This window comes from Rhinolophus sinicus, linkage group LG14 (genome assembly GCF_036562045.2).
Source record: "Rhinolophus sinicus isolate RSC01 linkage group LG14, ASM3656204v1, whole genome shotgun sequence".
NCBI lineage: Eukaryota > Metazoa > Chordata > Mammalia > Chiroptera > Rhinolophidae > Rhinolophus > Rhinolophus sinicus.
Window position 1 is genome coordinate 37,464,999 of NC_133763.1, and position 6,763 is coordinate 37,471,761.

Genomic DNA, 6,763 nt, shown 5'->3' on the forward strand with positions numbered 1-6,763 from the left:
CTTTAGCATTTTTATGAGTTGCTTTTTCACAGATACCATGGTATATATTTCACAACTTATTTTGCTTGTTTTATTATTTCTTAAGCAGAAAAGATTTATAGTACTAGAGATTATGTAAAAGGAAGCTGTTACTTAAGATATTGAAATATAGTAAAGTTAAGATACTGGACAACAATGCCACAGTAAACTCCATAAAACTTGCTTGACAGCAAGGTATTTTTATGATCTACACAATATAAATGTTGGTGGAATGGATTCAAAAGATTATTTAAATTGCTTAGAGAATAACAAAACTGGAGGGAATTTTCTTTGTAAAGCTTTTATAATTCTAATACAGTTGTCATACTTAATGTGATTTATTCTATTTTTTCTAAGTGATAAGCAAAACGACATGGGCTATTTATATTTACCATTTCTAAGTTATAAATTCATTAGCTATGCCAGTCTATCTTATTTTAATAATCCTATTTTATATCTTATTAGATATATTGGGGTGACATTAGTTAGTAAAATTATATCGGTTTCAAGAGTGCAATTCTATAATACATCATCTGTATATTGCATTGTGTGTTTACCATCCAGTCAATTCTCCTTCAGTCACCATATATTTGATTCTTTTTACCCTCTTCTACCATCTCCTCCTTACCCTCTCGTAACCAGTGAACTGTTGTATGTGACTATGAGTTTTTGTTTGTTTGTCGTATTCATTTGTTGCTTTCCGTTTTATATCCTGCATATGAGTGAAATCATATGGTTCTCGACTTTTTCTGTCTGACTTATTTCACTTAACGTGATATTTTCAAGATCTATCCATGTTGTCACAAATGGTGGTATTTCATATTTTTTATGGCTGTTACCACATCTTTATCCAGTCATCCACTGAAGGACACTAGATTGTTTCCATATCTGGCCACCATGAATAATGCTGCAATGAGCATAGGTGTACATATATCTTTATAGATAAATGTTTTCAGATTACTTGGATAGATTCCTAGAAGAGGAATTGCTGAGTTGTATAGTAAGTCTGTTCTTCATTTTTTTTGAGGAACATCCATGCTGTTTTCCATGGTGACTGTGCCAATTTACATTCCCACCAGCAGTGTATGAGGTTTCCTTTTTCTTCACAGCCTCTTCAACATTTGTTATTACATGTCTGGATAAAAGTCATTCTAACAAGTGTGAAGTGGTATCTCATTGTGGTTTGATTTGTCTCTCTCTAATATTTCCCTAATAGCTAGTGAAGTTGAGCATCTTTTCATATATCTGTTGGCCACGTCTATGTCTTCTTGGGAGAGTTGTCTGTACGGACTCTCTGCCCATTTAATTGGATTGTTTGTTTTGTTGTTGCTGTTGTTAAGTTGTATAAGTTCTTTATATGTTTTGGATATTAGCTCCTTATCAGAGGTGTTGTTTGTAAATATCCTTTCCCATTTAGTTGGTTGCTTCTTTGTTTTGTTGATGGTTTCTTTTGCTTTGCAGAAGCTTTTTAGTTTGATATATTCCCATTCATTTATTTTTGCATATACTTCCCTTGCCCTTGGGGTCAAATTTATAAAATCCTCTCTGAACCCAAGATCCATAAGTTTAGTACCTAGGTTTTCTTCCATGCAATTTATTATTTCAGGTCTTATGTTTAGGTCTTGGTTCCACTTTGAGTTAATTTTGGTGTATGGTGACATATAGCAGTCTAATTTCTTTCTTTTGCATGTAGCTTTCCAATTTTCCCAGCACCATTTATTCAGGAGGCTTTCTTTTGTCTATTGTATGTTTTCAGCTCCTTTGTTGAAAATTTATATATATACATAAACATATATATATATATATATATATATATATATATATATATATATATCAATTAAGTTTGCAGACTTGTTTCAATGATGTTGCTAACCTTTTTTGATATGAGAGGGATTATTCATTATGAATTTGTATCAACTGGACAGTTAACCAAGTTTACTATTTGGAAGTGCTGAAAAGGCTTCCTGAAAAAGTTAGAAGACCTGAACTTTTCACTAACAATTCATGGCTTTTGCATCACAACAATGCACCAGCTCACTGGAACTGTCTATGAGGGAGATTTTAGCCAGTAAACAAATAACTGTATTGGCGCACCCTCCCAACTCACCTGATCTGGTCCTCAATGACTTCTTTCTTTACCTGGAGATAAAGGTTATATTGAAAGGAAGACATTTTGATGAACCTCAAGTGTAATGCAATGACAACTCTGATGGCCATTCCAGAAAAAGAGTTCCAAAATTGCTTTGAAGGGTGGACTAGGTGCTGGCATTGGTACATAGCTTCCCAAGGGGAGTACTTCGAAGGTGACTGTAGTGATATTCAGCACTGAGGTAACTAGCACTTTTTCTAGGATACATTGGCGAATTTAATTGTCCGGCCTCGTATGTACCACCTCCTCTTTATCCATTCATCCATCAATGGATGGCAGGCTGCCTCCACATCTTGGCCATTGTAAACAATGCTGCTGCAATAAACATATTGATGCACATGTCCCCTCGAAGCAGAGTTTTGGATTTCTTCAGATAAATACTCAGAAGTGGGTTTACTGGGTTCTTTTTTGCCTGGTATAAGTATTGCTACAGCACTTTTTCCTTTTTCTATTTCCATTTTTATGAAATAATTTTTTCCATCCCTTTACTCTCAGTCTGTATGTGTCCTTCAATCTACAGTGAGTCTCTTGTAGGCAGCATATGTGTGGGTTTTGCGTTTTTTTTCCTTATCCATTCAGCCAGCCTATGTTTTGACTGGAGCTTTTAATCCATTTACATTGGAAGTAATTGTAGATAGATATGTAGTTATCACATTTTATTATTCATATTTTTAATCTTTTTTTGCCCCCTAATTTGTCTTTAAAAAGTCCTTCTAACATTCTTTGTAATACTGGTTTGGTGTTGATGAACTCCTTTCGATTTTTGTTGCCTGGGAAGCTCTTTACCTGTTCTTCAATAATAATTGCTAGGTGGAGTACTCTTGGTTGTAGGTGGAGTACTCTTGCTTTTCATAACTTTGAATATTTCATGCCAATCTCTTCTGGCCTCAAAGTTTCTGTTGAGAAATAAGCTAACAATCTTATTGGAACTCCCTTACAAGTTACTAGTTGTGTTTCCCTTGCTGCTTTTATTATAGTTTTCCCTGTTTACCTTTAACCTTTGCCATTTTAATTATAATGTGTCTTGGAGTTGACCTGTTTGAACTCATCATGTTTGGGACTCTCTGTACTTCCTGAGCTTGTCTGTCTATTTTCCTCACCAGGTTAGGAAAGTTTTCAGTCATTATTTCTTCAAGTATGTTCTCAATCCCTTGCCTTCTCCCTTCTCCTTCTGGTACCCCTATCATGTGAATGTTGTTACACTTTATATTGCCCCAGAGGTCTCTTAGACTGTCATCCTTTTTTAAAATTCTTTTTTCTCTTTGCTATTCTGATTGGGTATTTTCTACTACCTTGTCTTCCAAGTTACTATTTGATCCTCTGCTTCTTCTAGTCTGCTGGTGATTCCTTCTAGTGTATTCTTTATTTCAGGTATTGTATTCTTCATTTCTGACTGTTTTTCATTTTGTTTTGTTTTTATGCTTGTTTTCTCTTTGTTGAAGTTCTCACTAAGTTCCTTGAGCATCCTTATAACCAGTGCTTTGAACTCTGTCTCTGGTAGGTTGCTTGCCTCCATTTCATTTAGTTGTGTGTTTTTTTTTTTTTGAGTTTCCTCCTATTTCTTTGTCTCCCCATGTTGGCTGCATCCCTGTGTTTGTTTCTATGTATTATGTAGATATACTACATCTCCCAGTCTCATCTGGGCGGCCTTATGTAGTAGGTGCCCTGTGGGACCCAGTTGAACAGTCTCCCTGGTCACTTGTACTGGGTGCTCCAGGATTGAACCTTGTGTGTGTTGTGTGTACCCTCCTGTTATATTTGAGCCTTGATTGTTATTAGCAATTCACCCTCAGTCTGACTGGCTGCAGAATTTGGCCACTTCTACAGCTTATGGGCTGCGGTGCTGGGGGCTTATCACTTGGAGCAGGATTCACCCCAGTGGTCTATAGTGCCTATTGAGAGTGCCTGTTTGGGGCTAATTAAGTGTTGCTCTGCTGTGGTCTGAAGCCAACCTCCAAGTATGTTGGTTCTGAGTCCTCTTAGGAGGGGCTCTGGTGCAAGCCCAGGTCAGCCTCTGCCTGTGACGAGCTGGGGACTATCTGGTAGGAGCAACAAATTGGTCCATGGTTGGTCACTGCCTGTGCTGGACCTGAAGGCACACAGGAGAGGCCACACTGTGAACTGATGATGGCTGCCATGAGTACCAGGTCTGGGGTAGATCCACAAAAAGCCTGTACACCTGAAGGTCTGCTGCCAGCAACTGGCTCCCATATGGTTTAGCTGCTGATAGCTGATAAAACCTCACACGATAGGGAGTTGGGTGTGGCAGTGTCTCAGTGAGTCACCAGGATGGAGGAAGCAGAAAGAGGACTTCTGGGTTTTGTGAAGCCTGCTGTCCCACACAGATGGTCGGAATCCCCACTTTTCTTCACAGCCAGATGTTGTGGGGGCTCCACTTTCTGGCACCAGTACTCTGGGCTGGGGAGCCTGGGGTGGGTCTGGGGTCCCTTGCTCCTATGTAGGGAACCTTGTGGCTGAGATATCCCTACCAATTTTCATTTGCCACAGGGAGGTTTGGGGCCAGCCTGTTTCGCATCTCCACCTGTCCTACCAGTCTTGATGGATTTCTTTATAATCTTAGTTATAAAACTTCTGTTCAGCTAGACCTCAGGTGATTCTCCAGGTTGATTGTACTATAATTTGATTGTAATTTTGATGTGTTCACAGGATAAGGCAAGCACAGCATTTATCTACACCTTCATCGTAGATAATCTCCCTCTGTATTTTCTGATTTCTGAAATATGTGAGCTTTTGGGGTATAATATTAATGTGTTCAGTGAGCACTTAAGAAAATTTCTATGTTCTGTTTAATAAAGTTCAATGAATTTGTCTTATTCATTTTTAATTCCTCATTTCCTAGAGGACTGTCTGGGACATAGGAGACAATTGATAAATAATTGTTGCCTGAGTGAAGTGTGTATTAAATATTACTGCTATTTAAGTTTTAAACATACGTGACTATTTTAAAATGTTTTAACTTGGAGTAGCAGATTTGAATAAAAGAAAAGAAAACCCTGCCAGGAAGAATATGAAAACTAGAGGTGTATTTAATTTTATTAAGAACAAAAACAAATAATGAATAATACTTCTGCATTTTTCTCATCTCTCTGTTGATATAAAGTTCACTTACAAGGAAAATTAAAATTGTAGTGGATTCAAGTTTCGGTTAACATCTTGGTTGGCCACTTGAGGTATATTTTTCACTTAGAAGGCTTATCTAGAGTCAGTGCCCTCTAGTTAATTAATTTCCATGACATATCACCTATCCAACCCCTTGATGTTTATCTATTAGTAAATCCAAAATAATATAAATCTCTTTACCGGTTTTGCATGGCAGCATTGTTCACTATGATTACTAATTTTCAAAAGTATTTGTATTTAAACACAACTTCCCTTCTATGATAACTACTCATTTTTTTTATTGCTTATGAGGACAATTCAACTTTAATGTTTTTTTTGAGATGACAGAATATATCAGTGCTGACAGAATTAATAAGTGAGACCTTTGTGTATAGGACAAGAGGTTTTACTAGTGGTAACTGAAGTTTCTAATTTTCTGTTGAAATTTGTGACATTAAATCATTTGCCATAGCAACTGTCTGTGTGATCATAAACATGGGAAAATGACTGTAATGTAGGTTTAATAACAAAAAACCAAAGGGTAAACAAAATTAGGAATACTTTAAGTTAGAGATTCTTTTCATAATTTCATTTTTTATATCAGTAAATTAACATCAAGTGTTTTTTAGATATAAAATATGAATATATATATACATACATGTATATATGTAGCTATAAGTAGATGATTATAAAATGTATAATATTACATACTTGAAAAACATGCTTTCAAAGGCAACACATATTAAAATAATCAGTGAATGTTTTATTTGTGAATCACATTAATCAAAGTTGATTTAATTCGTGAAAGAAATATACATTTTGTAACAACATATTTAAAAACGAAAAATATGGGCAAGTACATTGTTTTGTTTCCCATCTATGAACCCCAGCTTCCCCAATGGATACAACCTCAACCAATAATTATTGAGGAAAACAAGATGGAGAAGACTCTAACAGCCTAGTGGTATCAGAACTGAATCTAGATGTACAAAGAGCACATTAGGGCCCGGAGTGCAACTTTTACAAGTACTTTACTAAAACAAGTGCCAAGGTAATTTGAAAAAAATAAGTCCAAATTGCTTTATTAAAAAATCTAGAGGAAATGCACATCGGCTCTGACATGTAAAGAGCTTGAAGTCATCATTACTGTCCTAACAATAAGAAAAAAAGTTGTACAAACTGAAAATCAGTGACTTTTTTTTTTAACCCATTATAGAGTAGAGGTCACAAAATAAATAGCCACCCTGAAATCTGGAGAAATAGGCAAATACAGAGAACCAGAGTTGATATCACTTTACCTGGTGCAGAAGCTCTGCTGGAACAATAAATGGTGAGAACACCTATAGTAATATTGACAAATTGATAGGAGCTGTGTGTGGATGAGAGTGAAAGTGAGACTGTCCTTGAGACCAGGGTCATAGGGAAGTTCTCATTTGGTGGGTTTCACTTATAGGAACCTTACAGGGTTCTTACTGT